The sequence below is a fragment of the Manis pentadactyla genome, chromosome 2, assembly GCF_030020395.1.
Source record: "Manis pentadactyla isolate mManPen7 chromosome 2, mManPen7.hap1, whole genome shotgun sequence".
In the NCBI taxonomy this organism is placed as follows: domain Eukaryota; kingdom Metazoa; phylum Chordata; class Mammalia; order Pholidota; family Manidae; genus Manis; species Manis pentadactyla.
The window spans coordinates 105,853,378-105,869,988 of record NC_080020.1 but is presented as its reverse complement, the minus strand read 5'-3'; positions in this window follow the sequence as shown (position 1 = coordinate 105,869,988).

The following is a 16,611-nucleotide window of genomic DNA, read 5'->3' as shown; positions in this document are numbered from 1 at the left end:
ATCATGGAACCACGATTCAAGCCCTAACCTGTGTAGAAATATTAATAAAATAAATTTCAGAGAGGGAAAAGACATTGTCTATCAGAATTGAAATATTTTCAAGTATTTATTGATAATTTATGCCCATAACTCTTATTTTGCCTAATGGTCAGACCTCATTCAGACTTTTCGGCCTTGAAGTCATTGCTCCAAGGGAGTGGAAACAAGCGAACAATTAACTTGACATCCTCAACTTTGAAGTTCAAAACCCCACATGCAAATTTCAAATAGGAAAATGTCACTTCCCTGTTCTCCCAGAAGAGGATCTGAGTCAGGGGAGGGAGGAGAATGAAGGGAGAAGGGTTTCTGAGAAGAGGCTGACTTTGGCTGGCTTCCACTGTGGGGAGGCGGTGAACGTGGGCATCAGAACTCCTCAGAAAACTGAATGATCCCAGAGTCGGTGGAACTTACGCTATTTCCTTTCTGTAACCCTGAGAGTTCCCTAGGCCTATGTGGACCAGAGTTTACCCTGATTATGGTTGATTGTGTGTCAAGCACAGAAATGGCTTTGTCAGCTCTACTGGATTTCCAGTTCACAGTTGGTTGGAAAAATGAAATAGTTGTGTTTCCCAAGAAGGCTGTCTCAGTGAAAGACTGAGAGATAGCTAGAAACAGTGGTTGGATACTGAAGAAGTCTAAAGATTATGAAAAGAGGTTTAGCACAGGGGGACAGTTGTATGGAACAATTTTGGAAGGACAAACAATTTAGGACTGGAAAGAACTGTGCATTTCAGTTATGACCAAGTAGGCAGGAGCCATCAGCCAGTAGGCAGACAACCTCATCATAATTAAGCAGATTTAATTTTGGGGTACCCAGAAGGTACATTTGAAAATCAAGAATTTGTAAAAAAAAAAAATCATATTTAACTCTTGAATTAGTGGCCTGAAGAATTGGTATTAGCATGTGTAAAAGAACTAATTAAGGAGAAGACTATTTGAAGCTATAAAGAACAATTAACAGAGCAATTCTCAGAAAAAGCAGGGAGAGATTATGATTATTTGGGGCAGAATATGTATCCTTGACCAGAAGGGGAAATACTTCTTTTACAGAAAAAAAAATCAAAATTAGAGAGAATTTTGTAAATTGAGAGTTTAGATCATATAAACTTTACTGTATCAGTAAAGAAGGAAAAAATCATCTGTATATAGTAAAATAAGTCAAATAATTTGGGGAAGTTGATTTTTTTTATTCCTGCAGAATATGTATCCTTGACCAGAAGGGGAAATACTTCTTTTACAGAAAAAAAAATCAAAATTAGAGAGAATTTTGTAAATTGAGAGTTTAGATCATATAAACTTTACTGTATCAGTAAAGAAGGAAAAAATCATCTGTATATAGTAAAATAAGTCAAATAATTTGGGGAAGTTGATTTTTTTTATTCCTGTGCATTTCACAACATTCCCGCAGGTGGCACCAGGTAGATGATATTTGGAACCATTTTAGAGAACCAAAATTAAGATTTGGAGAACTACTTTTAATTTCAGCATAGTGATATAATTTAATAAGAGGAAAGGACCACAAAAAACAAAAGGTATTGGTTTCACTTTCTGCACAAACTTCAGTAGCTTTAATTGTGATGTTTCTGTTTGTTTCTGAGAGTCAATATAACCCAACTGTTTCACTTTTCCTCTAGGACCACCCAAATACAAATTTGTTTTCTTTTCCATTGCTTAGAGTTTAGTTGTTTCATTTAGCTTTCATTTTAGTTTGCTTCTGTCTTGAAGCATTTGTTCAAAAGAAAACATTTTGTGGCTTACTTGTATCTAGAGCAGAATTAATCAACTAAATATACTATTTGCTAAATAATTATTTTTCCATGTAGTATATTTAGTTAAGGAAAATTTTTCCTTAATCTATCTACCAATTTTAAAGTGACTAGGAATCTTTGAATAAAGAGAACGTATTTTCTCAGAGATTATTAAGAGAGATGATCCTACATGAATGAAATGTACAGGACTATCATCATTATTTTTATTTATTCATTTTTTCACAGAACCATGTTCTTCATTTTTGTAGAACTAAAGCCAAGATTCCAAATTGAATATAAAGATTCAGACAGGTCTGGCTGATAGGTGGAATGGGATGTAGAAGTCTAATAGCGTCCCACGAAGGGTATAAAATCCTTGTCCAACACTGAGACCTCATCGCATTGTTCCTGGCTTGTAGAAGTTTTTCCACTGATACTTGTTGAATTGATAAGTTAATGGAAGAGTGGATGGATGGATGGATGAAAGAGAAAGGGAAGTTTTATCTTGAATGACAGAGCAGAATAGAGATGAATAAGGAATCTTTTCTGGATTATCAGAAGGTTGATCAAAAGATCTGCCCATGGTGTTTGTTTCCTGTCCAGAATGATTGCATTGAATTCATGTCCAAGTCCAGAGGATATCAGGAGAACTGTGAACGATGACTAGAAAAGTGGTTTCATTAAACCTCGGTAAGACTTGAGTCACAGGTAGCAATGCTTGGCAACACTGAGGAAAACCCTTCTTCCTCACGTTACAGCAAAGCAGGGTGAAATGTTAAGAGACTGTCTCTGCAGCAGTGAGTTTATTCTTGACCCCCTGTAGCACAGATCCTGGGATTTACAGCAGTAATTGAGGGATGTTTGACATGTGGTTACAGCTGCACTGACAGGTGTTGGAGGTAATAGTATCATTTAAATTTTTCTGCTAATGTGACTTAATTGCAGAGCCAGGATCAGGGCTTGCACTGCAAGACCATGATAGTAAGTGCCATGCCTCCTTCACTTTGTCACCCTAGGTACTTTTTCTTTCACCCTAGTCCAGCCTTGCTTAATTAATAAGCATTAGTTGATCCTAACTAGAGAATCCCAGATTTAAAAAATACTTCACTCTCTTCCACATCCATTGATGAAGCTTCTTAAACAATTACGCAAAATGGCAAAGCTGAAAATACTGACCTCAGGCCATTGCTTTTAGTGGAAAATGACTTAATAAATGTGAATTGTACATCCTTTGACAAATGTTACATATTACAGTTTTCATCCAAGTAATTTCCTCACACACTGATTAAAGTCCTTTCCTAGGAATAACTAGACAGTCAAATATTGGCTTGAAAGCCTACTATTTATTTATTATAATAGGATTTTTTTCCCCTAGCAATGGTAATAATAGTATATGATGGCCAGTGTCCACTCACTGACTTCATATTGTGGCTAACTAGGACATTTTAAAAAGCTTTAAGACCATTTGAAAATTTAAAAAGCTTTCAAATGGTTTATGATGCATATGTGTGATTTGGAGCACCACTCAGAAAAGCTGTTTCTTTCTATAAGAGAATGATGTCAAATAGTTAGGAACAGTTTTGGTGAAGGTACTGGTATGGAACCTAATTTTAAAAATAGAAGTGTCCTGACTAAACTGTTATGTTGGCAAGGGATCTAAAAATCTCTGGACTGATACTTAAAAAGATCTGAGAAAATGAAAACAAGTAGAGAGAGATCTGCCTTCACCACAGTGGTAAAGATAAGTCCTTCATTCAGTTAGTATTGCAAAAAAGTTCCCTTAGATTTTAACTTTTTGATATATAATTCAAGAAGGGAATTTGTCTCACTTCAAAAATAACTCTTCAAATATCAAACAGAATAAATGATTCTACACTAGGAAAACATTTGAGATTTTTCTGACAACGCCCACCCTCTGTTCTGGAAAAAAAAATTAAAACTAAACTTTGTTATCTAGAGTTTTCCTAGCAAAACTCTTGCATTTCTCTCTAGGCAGTTTTGCCAACCATATGTTGGCAGAAATTTAACATTCCTGTTTTTTGAAGGTTAGATTATATGCTTCCATATATTTCATTAATTTCTAATGTGGGCTTGTTTCATACCAGAATTTTTAAATTGTTGGTGAATTGACTGATTTATTATAAAAAGACAATTGCCCATAGTGTTCCAAATGATCTGACCCTCATGTGTAAACTTGGGTGTTAAGGAGTTAACAAAGGTCTTCTTAGATCCACAGAAACTTTATCATATGGTGAACATAGGTGGCTTCCATAGAGTGCACTGAGAAGGGAATTACATAGCCTACGCAAACTCAAGGTGACTTCCAAAGGAGGAGAAGATCCAACTATTGCAAGAGAAAAAAGAAGGACCAGAGAAAAGAGAGGGAGAGAATGAGAAAGGGGAAGGCAGTAAGGAATGAGGGAAAGGAAGGCAGATTTTAGTGAATTTTTGCATTTACTGAGCTCAGATTCGAATTAACACAGTGGTGTGTTAGAGCAGGCTGGTGGCTGGCTCTCGGAGAAGATGGTGTCAATCTCTTCCCATCTCTGGGCTCAGTGATATCACCCACGTAGCTTCCAACAGACTGGGATGGAAGTATTTATAATGCAAAATTAAGTCAATGCTATAAATCAGGTCATCCCTCCACCCCCATCCTGAGCTAGTTGTTAAACATTTACCGACTCACTCTGGTTGACCTGGAAACTCCCAATTGCCACTGCATAAAGAGAAAGCAATGTAACAAAATGGAAACAGCTCCTGAGCATGGATGAAGGGCTCAAGGAGGAAGGAGGGAGAGGAAATTGAGGTGGTCAAGTTAATAATTTAAACACCTATGTAGTATCATGCCAATTGTAAGAACATCCCACAGAGTTGAGCCCAGTTACTGAGCTGAGTGGGAAAAGAACACCAGCTGTCCTTTGGTGCAGCATAACTAATGCATGGTCCTGGAGGCAGGCACTCTGATGAGATCAGGTAGTTTTCCTGCGGCTTCTTGGATTAGCAGGAAGCAGTCCATTTTCAGGGTGTTAAATAAGAATTGGAGGTAAAACATGACTAAAATGTGTGATCTACATTGGGAACAAAATGAGATAAATACAGGCACTTTTCATGAAGAATGGAGGAAGTTTATGAGTAAAAAAACCTTTTTAATCTCTTGATCCTTATCAGTTTGGTTTAGTCTATTATCAGTATGAATGATGAAAGCCATTTGCCTTGCAAAGCTCAATTTTAGTATTTTTTTTCATGTATTTAAAAAATATCTGAAGACAGTTTTACACAGTTTAATGTTTCTGACAAACTGCAGATAGAATTGCCTCTAATTTCTTTAATGAATATACCTTGGAAAGTTACAAATTATATATGAGTTTTTAGTACTTAGCGATATGACTTGGGAAGAAATGATTATTCTTTGAAGTAAGAAATATCACTTAGCATAATTTTGAGTAAATTTATGCTTTTAAAGCATATAGGGAAGATTCATTCAAAGTTGAACTGTTGGGACCCATTTTTAACATAATTAGTAAATTATCTTACAGAAAGAATGAACTAATTACTCTGTTCCTACAGAACATTGCTGGTGGGCTGATTGTTTTCTAGGTATCACAAATGTCATTCACTATTCAGTGGCATATGTCCTTGGACTTTTTTCCTGTCACTTGTGTTCTCCACTTACCCCTTGGTACAATTATAGTGAGTTTCACCATCTACAAAGAGGGAAAAATCAAATACCTGGGAAAACACAATGACTGACCTTGGCATTTGAAGGATGAGTTTCAGAAATTATCAAGAAAATGAATATACCAGCTCTTTTTAGTCTCATACAGGAAACAGCCCTATCAAATAATAACTTTGGCAAAAAAAAAAAAAAAAGTAAAAGCAAAACCCAACAAAGCAACAACAACACAAAAGATGAAAGCAAACCCCTGTATGTTACTATGAATAGCTTATCATAGTGTGGGGCAACTTTCTCCAAGAATTATGTGATTTTGTTATGCACAGGAGAACCTGCCCCTGAGAGCATGAGACTAAAGATTTTATTAGGCTTGGTAGACTGGCTTGAGCAACTTTGTTAAATATATTTGTTCTGCTGAATTTTAGTTATAAAGCTAGAGGTAATAGGAAGAGATTGTGATAATTTATACTTGAGAATTTTCAGGCTTTTTGTGTTTTGCTGGATGTTATGGGCTGAATTATACTGTCCTCCCCACCCCCAATTCATATGTTGAAGTTCTAAGCCCTTGTACCTTAGAATGTGACAGCACTTAAAGATGGGGTTTTTGAATGGTAATTAAAGGGGCGTCCCTAGGGTGGGCTCTAGTTCAATGTGACTGTGAGAGAAGATGGCCGCCTACAACTCAAAGAGAGAGGCCTCAGAAGAAAGCAACCCTGCCAGTACCGGGATCTCCAGCTTCCAGCCTCCAGAATTGTGAGGAAATACATTTCTGTTGCTTAAGCCACCCAGGCTGTGGTACTTTGCTATGGCAGCCCTGGCAAACTAATATACTGGGTTATTATCCATAAAAATGTTCCTTATGAATTTTTGATATATTATTTTCCATTTTTTACGTTACTTTCTACCTTTTCCCGTCTCTGTGCTATACAGTTGTCTCTTAGCTGGAATGGCTGGGTAGCTGTAGGTAGAATGGGATGAAAGAGGTTTCTTTTAAAAATAGAACAATGGAGTTAGGAAGATAAAGTTTCTTTCCTACCTGCATCTTAAGTGCTATCTACTCAGTCATTTCTTTTGCTTCAAAAAGATTAGTTATGCTTCTTTCTGCTCTATAATGATACTTGCTGTGATAATGAAGCTAAGTTATGGGACTAGTTATCCCATAAAACTGCGATAATACATGTAAAGCATCTAGCAAAGATAGAATAGTGATGATAAATGTTGGTCCTCTTCTCATCTTTATTCTCTGCTCTTTTAAAGAAATGCCATACAAAATAGGAAATAAACAATGACTTAAATTTGAATAGGTATATCACTATAACTAGTTATGAAACTAATAGTGATAAATCAGTTTATCACTAATACTGGTAAGCTAATAGTGATAAATTTATTTAAAATTATATTTTTTCTAATAGATACAGAGAGTCTGCTGAATATTTTTCCTGATATGGCTGAGGGCAACCATTCACATAATGGCTAATGTTAAGTTACAGTGAAGTTGGACTAGTGAGGGTCATAGTTTGATTTTATATCTTGTGAAGTTAAGATCCAGAATTGTTTAATTATAATGTAGTTAATGAATACTAAAAACTTCTTTACTGAATTTCCATCTCTGGCTACTGTTCTTGACTGTAATAGTCATGTAGGGTAGACTCATCTTAGGTATCTATATATGTTGTTGAAGACAATCTTTTACTGGGTTTTGTGAAGATGTTGAAATAATTTGTTGATTAAACCTAAAATAGTAAATTTATTCATTTTACTATACATACTTATATATGACAAACTGTATAGGCTATCTAGTAGATTCTGAAAACGATGACAGAATATTCTGTCTGTCCTGCTCATGACTGCACCTCAGTCTAGTACAATGCCTGGTATGTGTTAGGTACATATTACTACATGGATGGATGGATGGATGATGAGTGAATGAAATAAGTGAATAACTTTACTAAAGGGACTTAGTCCCTTTAGTAGAATGTAGTCTCAGTTGTATATATTACAGAAGAGGTGGTCTAATATAGTATTTAAAACAGAAGTTTTGTTTTATTACTTATTTGTCCCAAATTTGAGGAAGATTTATGCCTATTCTTGGTGAAGAAGTCTTTTTCTTCCTTGAATGCTGTGTTGACAACAATCTCTGACTTGTGCATTATTACCATTATATGTCCTAGGTAACACTATTAAACCTCTTTCTAGCAGTGGCTCTTCATAGGTATTTCTCTATTGATCACTTCATGTCCACTTTGTGTAGGCTGTATCTTTTTTTTCCCACCTTTAGATTAATTGGTTGAGTTGAGGGGACATGTTTAGATTTATGTTTATTCTCTTTCACAGACTTGTTTTTACTTGAGTAATAGATGCCTTTTTTGGAGCTGACATGGAATAAACTTAACCTAGGGCTAACTTCTAATATAATGTTTTTACTTAAACATTGAATTTTTAAACTTCCAACACAGTGACTACTAAACTACAAAAGAGGAATCCCAAAGAAACCTGGGAAGATGGTAGACTATCAATGAATTTTATTCCTTGTTCCTTGTTGTTAAAAATGTAGTTACTAGTTCTAGAATATTATTTTTATGTAACTGAATTTATTTTTCCTGATTGCATTGTAAAATGTATTATCAGTGCAAATAACCTACATACTAGGAACTTCTTTTTGATTAGTTCTTGTATTTGTACTTTTAGTTCCTGGGTATCTTGATGAACAGAGTGATGGAAACAGTTGAAAATTTGAATTATTTTGTAGGAGTTTAATTATAGTGATATTGAACTTTCACAGCCATAAAGCCCACTTATTTGATTAACTATTATCTTAAATTATTCACACCTTGCTAGTATATTTCTTACTTTCACTTTCTCTTTCCCCTTTTCCTTCCTTTCTTCCCTTATGTTATTTTGTTTCAGGATAGATTTGAGATAGCATAAGATATTCCACAAATATCAAATATATAAAGAATAAGTTACAGTCAAGTACTTGTGAAAATATAAATTAGAATGGAAAATCAGAAATGCAGATAGACAACAGAAATCTAGAAATTTACTCCTGAGATTATTATATTTAGTCCTGAGATTTGTAGTGATGAGGGTTTAAAAGCACAATATGTTTTTTTCATATGAATTTCACTGTTCATGACAAAACCTACCATACTCTCAAGGAAAGTAATTTTTTTCCAGGCATTTATTTTTCACAAGGAATTTTCATAGAAGCCATCAAATGATATTGTAGATGATATAGGAACAAACACCATGACAGATTTTATTAGAGCTAATTAAGTTAGAAAAAGTACCTACTACCAGTGTTCTTTGTAGAGAAATAGGTTTTCATCTTCAAATATCTTAGTCATTACTCTTTTGAAATACATAGAAATTAGTTCCAGCAGTTCTAATTACAACTGTCATTGATTTTTGTTTTGTTTTTTTCCTATAACAAGGAAAACATCATCTATGGTTTTCATTTTCATGGGCCAAACATTGAGGGTAATATTGAAACATGTCTATATCTCTATTTCTGCAAAACCAAACTCTAAAACTGTCAAATGTTTTAACAGTGCTACAACTTGGTGTAGAAGATCTTTTCATTATTAACCCACAGATATTCTTTGTTATTGCCATTCATGGTAACATTCACCAAATGGAATCTGAACTTTCTCCTTGGAATAAATGAAACCATCCATTGTTGGAACCTTTGAGAACACTTTACCTAATGGAGGAATTTATGTGCATCATCATCTGCAGATTTTATTTCTTTGGTCAGATGTTCTTCTGATACCTGAAATACAGTATGGTTTAAAAAAATGAGTTCCTAGTCTTTTCATTCTATATCAATCCACTTCACTAACCTCCCCCCAAAACTGATAGTATCATTAAGTCTGTCTTACATAGAGAGTTTAAGGACTCTCATTCTTATAATCCTTTATTGAAGCCATTGTCATGTCCTACAGCTGCTTTCCGTGTATCGCCTACTGGGTGTGTTCTTTCTGCTCGAACCACTTCAAAAGCTTTGTGCAAATAATGAGTTCGAGGCTGCACACCAGCAACATCTGTTACAGGGATTTTCATTCTTCAGTCATCCCATCTTCCACACTAATCCAGTCTTCAAGAATGGTTAGAGGAGTATATCAATGCTGATTAATAACATGAAACATAGCAGGTAGCTGCAAAAGGAGAGATGTGAGACATCCCTAATGAGAAAAATAATCATCTTCATAATGTGATATTCTTGTAACAAATATTTAATTAGCACCTACTATGTACCAGGTACTATTCTAGGTTATATGTATGTAACTAAGTTTCCTAAACTTCAAAAGCATGGAATCAGAAGTGAAGGTAAGTTATTTCTTACACCATGAACTGTTTACTGTGCAGAGAACATTGTTGTGCCCTGGAGGGTAAAGGAGGTGTTACAGGAACTAATATTTTTGGCCTGATTTTGATCAGCAAGGAGAATTGGTTCATAAAGTACCAGTGACAAGAGACTTCTGAAAAACTGTGTTATTTTAGAATTTGGATTATCTTGGGAGGCAGATTCATTAGACAGGTACTCTCAACTTTATGAAGGAACAAAATTTTTCAGATATGAAAAGCTTAGAAGGGATCTCAAAAAAGATAGCAAAAAGTGCTAGTGATATAATTCTGACAAGGCAAATCTCAAATTATTTTAATAAGGAAGACAGGACTCATAATTGAAGAAAATGTCAACTATGCAAAGAATTTTGTTCTGTATTCACATTGTAAAAATACATGAACAGAAGATGAAAAGGAAGACAGATAACCAAAAGGAAGATAAATAACTCTAAATATAGGAATGTAGTATGGATCAGTAAGAATAATGCAGGAAGGTCAACCTCCATAATGAGCTGAGGTTTGCAAAATTTGCTACTGGCTGTTGAATTTGGCTTCAGTTGGAAATGAGTAGGACTATTTGGGGTGGAAAGGCTAAACTGCTCTGGTTGATATATTTCTCCCATTGCTCTCATTTACTCTGTTCTTTCTTTCTTTATTAAATCAAGAGATTACCTAATATTAAAATAAAATTTCTTTAGGTTCCAATATTTTCCCTAAGCCTTTTTTCAGTGCATATGTAGAATTCATAGATTAAATAATAATTTTCCCTTCTACCAATGCTGGAAATGGATGAGCCCATTTTAAAGACGTCAAGCTGAGTGTGCTAAGAGGTCACAAGCTCAGCAAAGATAGAAGGGGACCTCGGGATACACACTTTTAAGTGAAGGGCAAAAGTTATCTCTCAAGAGGATTTCGCCTGACTTCAAAATATTCCTCTAACAACCTGTGATAGGATTATTAAGATATTCAGTGATAGTGAAAACAGGGCAGAAATGGAAGGCGAGCTTTGTTCGTTTCACTCTTTAAAGATGGAAATCCCGGACCTACCACTGTGCTCTCCTGACATGCAGCAGGTGAGAGCCAGCCTGGACTAGGTTTCTGAGGGACTCTAGGGATACCAAGATCAATGAGAGATATAATGGCATCAGAAATAAAACAAAAAAGGGGAATTTAATGTTTCTATTGTAATTGGAAGAATAAGGAAACTCTGGAATGATTTAAGAGAAGTTGAAATTGTTGATTGGTAGTAGTTATTAGATTTTTTTGTCAAGGAACATAATCTTCAGGATCATTACAAGAGAAATAATGGACAGGAAAATAATTATACCAAGATCATCCGAAAACAAATACCAGAATAGGTCATTCTCCTGCTTACAAAACTCTATGGTTTCTTGTTGCACTTAGGGTATGTTCCCTAATTCCCCTTCATTCTCCCTTTTTCTGTTTTGACAACAGTTATTGTTTTAAAAACCTTTTGTTTTGAGATAATTTTAACTTCACCTGCAGACGTAAGAAATAATACAAGAAGTTTTGTATACACATCACTCTGTTTCTACCAATGGTACCATAGTGCATAATTACAGTACAATATTACAACCAGACACTTGACATCAATATAATCCACGGGCCTCTATCAGATCTTACTATGACTTACAAGCCTTAAGTGAGCTGCCCCCTACTCTCACCCCCACCATATTGCCACCACAATCTTCTCTTCTCCTGTATTAGTTTTCTACTGTTGCATAACAAATTACCCCAAACGTAGTAGTTTAAATGCACACATGTAATGTCTCAGTTTTTTCAGGTCAGGAGTTTGAGCATAGCTGAACTGGGTCCTGTGTTCAGGGTCCCACAAAGCTGCAATCAGAGTGTCAGCCAAGTTCTGTTCTCATCTAGAGGCTTTTGTGGGGGGAAAATCCAATTTCCTGCTTCCCTTGGGTCCATGGCAGAATTCACTTCCTTGAGGATATAAGACTGAATTCCCTGCTTATTACTGGCTATTGGCCTGGAGCCACTCTTAACTCCAAGAGGCCACCCATAGTTGCTTTCCTGTGTGCTCTTACATCACAGCTTAGTTCTTCAAATCCAGGGAGGGGAGCCTCACACCAGTCTACTGTGATGGAGTCTCATACAACGCCACTTTATCATGGGACAAACAGCCTGTCACCTTTGCCATATGATGTGACCTAATGTTACAGGGGAGTTAACATGCCATTGCCTTTGCTGTATTTTTTTGCTGGATGCAAATCAGATCCCACGCATACTAAAGGTAAGAGAATGTACTAGGTGTAGCGCAAGGGGGCTGAGGGGCTGAGAGTCCTTAGAATTCTGCATGCCATATGTCCTTGTCCCTCCCTCTGCTCCAGCCACTTGGAACTTCCTTCTCTCCCACCAAGTATGTGTGTCTTAAAGCCTCTATACCTATTGTTTCCTCTGATTTACATATTCACAAAACTCACTCTCTTATTTCTTTGTCTCTTCTCAAAGGTTAACTATAGCAAAGAGGCCTTCCTTCCTGACCATCCTATTAAAATAGCATTTCTATCTCTATCTCCTATATTACTGTCTCCATTACCTTGCTTTATCGAGCCCCATGACATTTAACACTGCGTGGCATATTCTGTTCTTGTTTATTGTCTGCTTATCTTCACCTAACTGAAAATTTCATGAGGCAGGGAGTTGGTCTCTTTGGCTTTCTATCCCTAGCACCTAGAACAGTGCCTCATGCAAAAGCGATCCACAAATGTTTGTGGAATGAATGAATGTATTATTTGCTAAACATGGCCAGTTTGATAACATAATTCAGTGCCTGGGGAAATTTTTTTAATTAAATAATTTTGTTTGAAAGAACACAGTCATAAACCTCACAACTTTGGGTTATACTGTTTGTGATTGAATCCCTATTCTCAGACTTGGTGTATCTTTGTGCAAATAATTTCACCTCTTTATGCCCTCATATTCTTAACTAGATAATGACTAAAATAATAACACTGCTTTTTAAAGGAATTTCGAAATAACACATGTAAAATATTTTTAAAGTGTCTTATAAACAGGAAATTCTCTATAATAGTGACATGAGCAGGTCAGGAAGTATGGGTCTACAGGGCGATGGAGTAATGAACTTAACACCCGTAAGGTTGCACGAATCACACAGTTTATTTTGCAATTTCTTTTCACACAGCACTCAAAGGGGGAATCAAGCATATCTGGAAATCACACATATCATGGATCAATACATCTCATACTGGTCATGACAGGTGGTTCAGGTCCAGGCTGTCCCAATCAGCCTCTCGTCTTTCCCTAGGGGAAGGTGATGCAGAAGAGACGGTTCCCGTGGAGTGACAATCCGTGACGGAGCAGGAGCATGAGCGGATGGGCAGGAGCGAGCCTCGGAGCACACGTCTGTGGTCCGGTGTCAGGGACCTCTGGGACGAGCTTGCCACAGGGGCAGGGGCTCTGTGCCTGGTACCTGTAGTCTAGTCCATCCAGCAGGGGTCAGGGATAAGGGGACAGTCCACTTATACCTGGGCCAGGAATTCAGGCAGGGCCCAGTAGAGATGGCACCTCTGCTTTACATGGTGTTAGCGAGGACAACTCCACCGGAGTTGAAGGATTTCAGTGGCCTCTGTCACATGTCTAGAACCTCATCTTGGGTGGCTGAAATGGCTGTTATTATCTAAAATGTCCAGACATCTCTCTTTTCATGGAGTTTCCTGGACTCAGTTGCACAAGTATCAGTTTTCCTTGTGTGACCTCTCTACGTGGAGTCTCACCCACAAGGACTTATTTCTGTAGCCAGGCTATCCAACTCTGCATAGCAACTGGCTTCCCAGAGAGTGGGAAGGAGAAGCTGACAGCTCTCTGGATGCTTAGGCACAGAACTAGCACAGGGTCACTGCTACTGTATTCTGTTGATCTAAGCAAATCACAAGTCCAGCTCATATTCAACAGAAAAGAAATAGACTCCAGCTCTTAATGGAACAAGTGGCAGGCATGCAGAGATGTAAGGGATTGTTGGCAACCGTTTAGCAGACAATCTTCTATAAAAAGCTGAGAAAATATTTATTTAAAAAAATCATAGCAGAGGTTAGAATGTGGATTAAATAGTGAAAATTATATTTTCCAAACCACTTCCTTATATCTAACCTGAAATGGAAAGAAATCAACAAACTAAAAAACACACGCACATATTAACAAGAAATATTTAGAGTTTAATACAACAGATCACAGAAAAATAAGGTAAGTCTAGGCCACTCAATCAAGTAATAATTCAAGAGGAAGACAGCCATTGCAAAATGCTAAACTATTCTAGCAAATTAAACAAGAGCTGGAGATTGAGAGCAATTTGATTAATACCTTTCAAAATGATTCTGAGTATTTAGACTATGAGGAAAATATACTATATTGGGCATTAGAACACAATTTCAAAAGTAAAAGCCTGCCATATAATTTACATAAAAATTAGATTCTTCAGCACTTGTTTTTCTAACTCTGTTGCAAAATATATATATACCCATCTCTTGGTGAGGGAATTACATTTTTTTCCAGTTTTAAAAATCATGCAATTGCAAATTATCTGCAAAAATAAATATTTTTAAAGAGCTAAATCACTACAGGTACCAGAGTAACTCAGTTCAACCTGGAATTGTAGCTGCATTCTATGTAGTTGGAAGAGCAGATACAAATTAAAAATAAGAGGCTTAATTCTCCCCGTTGAAAAGAAGGAAAGAAACACCTCTCCCTTTTCTTAGAGCATTTACTTTAGAAAGCTGTGAAGTTCTTTTTCTGTCTCTGAAATATAATGTACATCTTTTTAAAAGCAAAATAAGCCTGTTGTCCGCTTTATGACCTAGGGATGTATTTCTCACAGACTTGGAACCCTCTTTTCCAAGGGTAATCAAGGAGGATAGAGCTCCTCTCTCCCAGTTCCTGTTGGGGTAGGCGGATGCCCAACTGCCTCACTCTGAGTAACAAAACTATCTCTTGTCACAAAGATTGCAGAAATTTATTTATTTTTTGGATTAAGCTAATGAGCTAACACAGATGGTCTCTCCAATTACCAGGTAAATTTCAGATGCATGTGTGACAAATGATGCTGTCAAGCCTTCCTTGAGGACTAGTTACTGTTTATCTTGAGCACATGTACATACTGGGTGCTATCTGCTCGGTATTACAAAGGGCGAGCTTGCTTCCTGTCCTTGCAGTCTCTGAGCAGGTGCTTGTGATATCCATTGCCCCCCAGCTTAATGTTTATTCCATTAAAAAAACTTTATTTTTCTTCTACCTTTGTGGGTAGGTTTTCTGGGCTGGGAGGAGAGTGTGGTTTTAGTTATATCTCCCTAATAAAAACACAGATTGTAAAAAGAAAAGTATATTAGAATAGCTTAAGTTATTTTTGATTAATGAGAAATGAAATAGACTCACTTCCATGGCAACTAAAATAATGGAGTAGAGAGAGAGATTTAGAGAACTGCTTGCCTGGATATGTCTGCACATCCAGGATTCTGTTCTTGGTTTCACCGGTTCAATGTTTGTGTTTAACTCGATGAGAACTTATTTTTCTCATTTGTAAAACGAGAGCAGATTGGACTGGTGCCCTGTTAGTAATGTCCATCTTTATATATATATTTTGCTTATTATACATTTTGCTAATAAATAAAACCATGTTTTCAAAATGGTGAGATTACACACAGAAAGTAAATTTCTAGATAAAAAAGGAGAGAAAGGAGAATAAAGAATCTTACTATATTGGGCTTATGACACTAATTAGCAGGAGCTGAGAAGTACCTGACTCTTTTTTTATGGACACATGCTCTCGAGTTCCTACAACCTTCATTATTCCCTGTTGTATATTAATTGGTTTGTTTATCCACTTACATTTCCCGTACATACATATGCAAGATGTATGGGAATTAGGTCATTGAGAAAACCACCTAACAGATGTGTATGATAAGAGCAAGAAAGGAAGGACTGTCTAAATAGTACTTTTCTATTGAACGGCAATCACAGGCATAAAAAGCATTCACATGTATGCTGGGCAAGGCCAGCAATGAAAGGTTCCCAAGCTGTGCCCCAGTAAGACTTGTTCCTTGTACCATGTACCAATAATTGGTGATGTAATCAAAGCATGTCTTTACTACCTGTGCCATAACTGGCTAGAGTACTTTCAACATAGAACAAACAACACATGTGAAAAAAATCAGCTAATTAGCGATTCAAGATCTTATTAGAGGTGAATTCTAAAATGCCACCAAAGCTATTTGGTTAAGTGTGTCTTTGTTGGTTAGATGTCAATTTTTAATCTTGTTTTTCTGTTTTAAATACATATTTGAAACTCCTATCCCTTTAAACAACTAATACACCTTTTGTGTGTTTGTGTGTGCATTAAATAGAATTGCCTTTGTCTTCTTGTTCAAATCTTCTTTATCTAGTTTCTAAGGCAGATAAATGATCACTACATCAAGGCATGCTGTTACTTCTTTGACTCTCTCAAATGAACATTAGTTTTATATCTGGTACACCAAACTATGGCAGCTCTGTGGGCTTCCACATCCAATTTTAAAATCATAAAATTAATACATTTCAATTAACAAAGGAAAGAAAATACATTTTTGATGTAAAATACTATGGAACAACATGATAATTTGTTTCCAAATGATTTGTAATTACATTTTCTTCCAAGGAATAATAAATGAAACTTAAGAGGCATAAGCTACTCATTTTTTTTATTAAGGTATCCTTGATATACACTCTTATGAAGGTCTCACATGAAAGACATTGTGGTTTCTACATTCACCTATATTA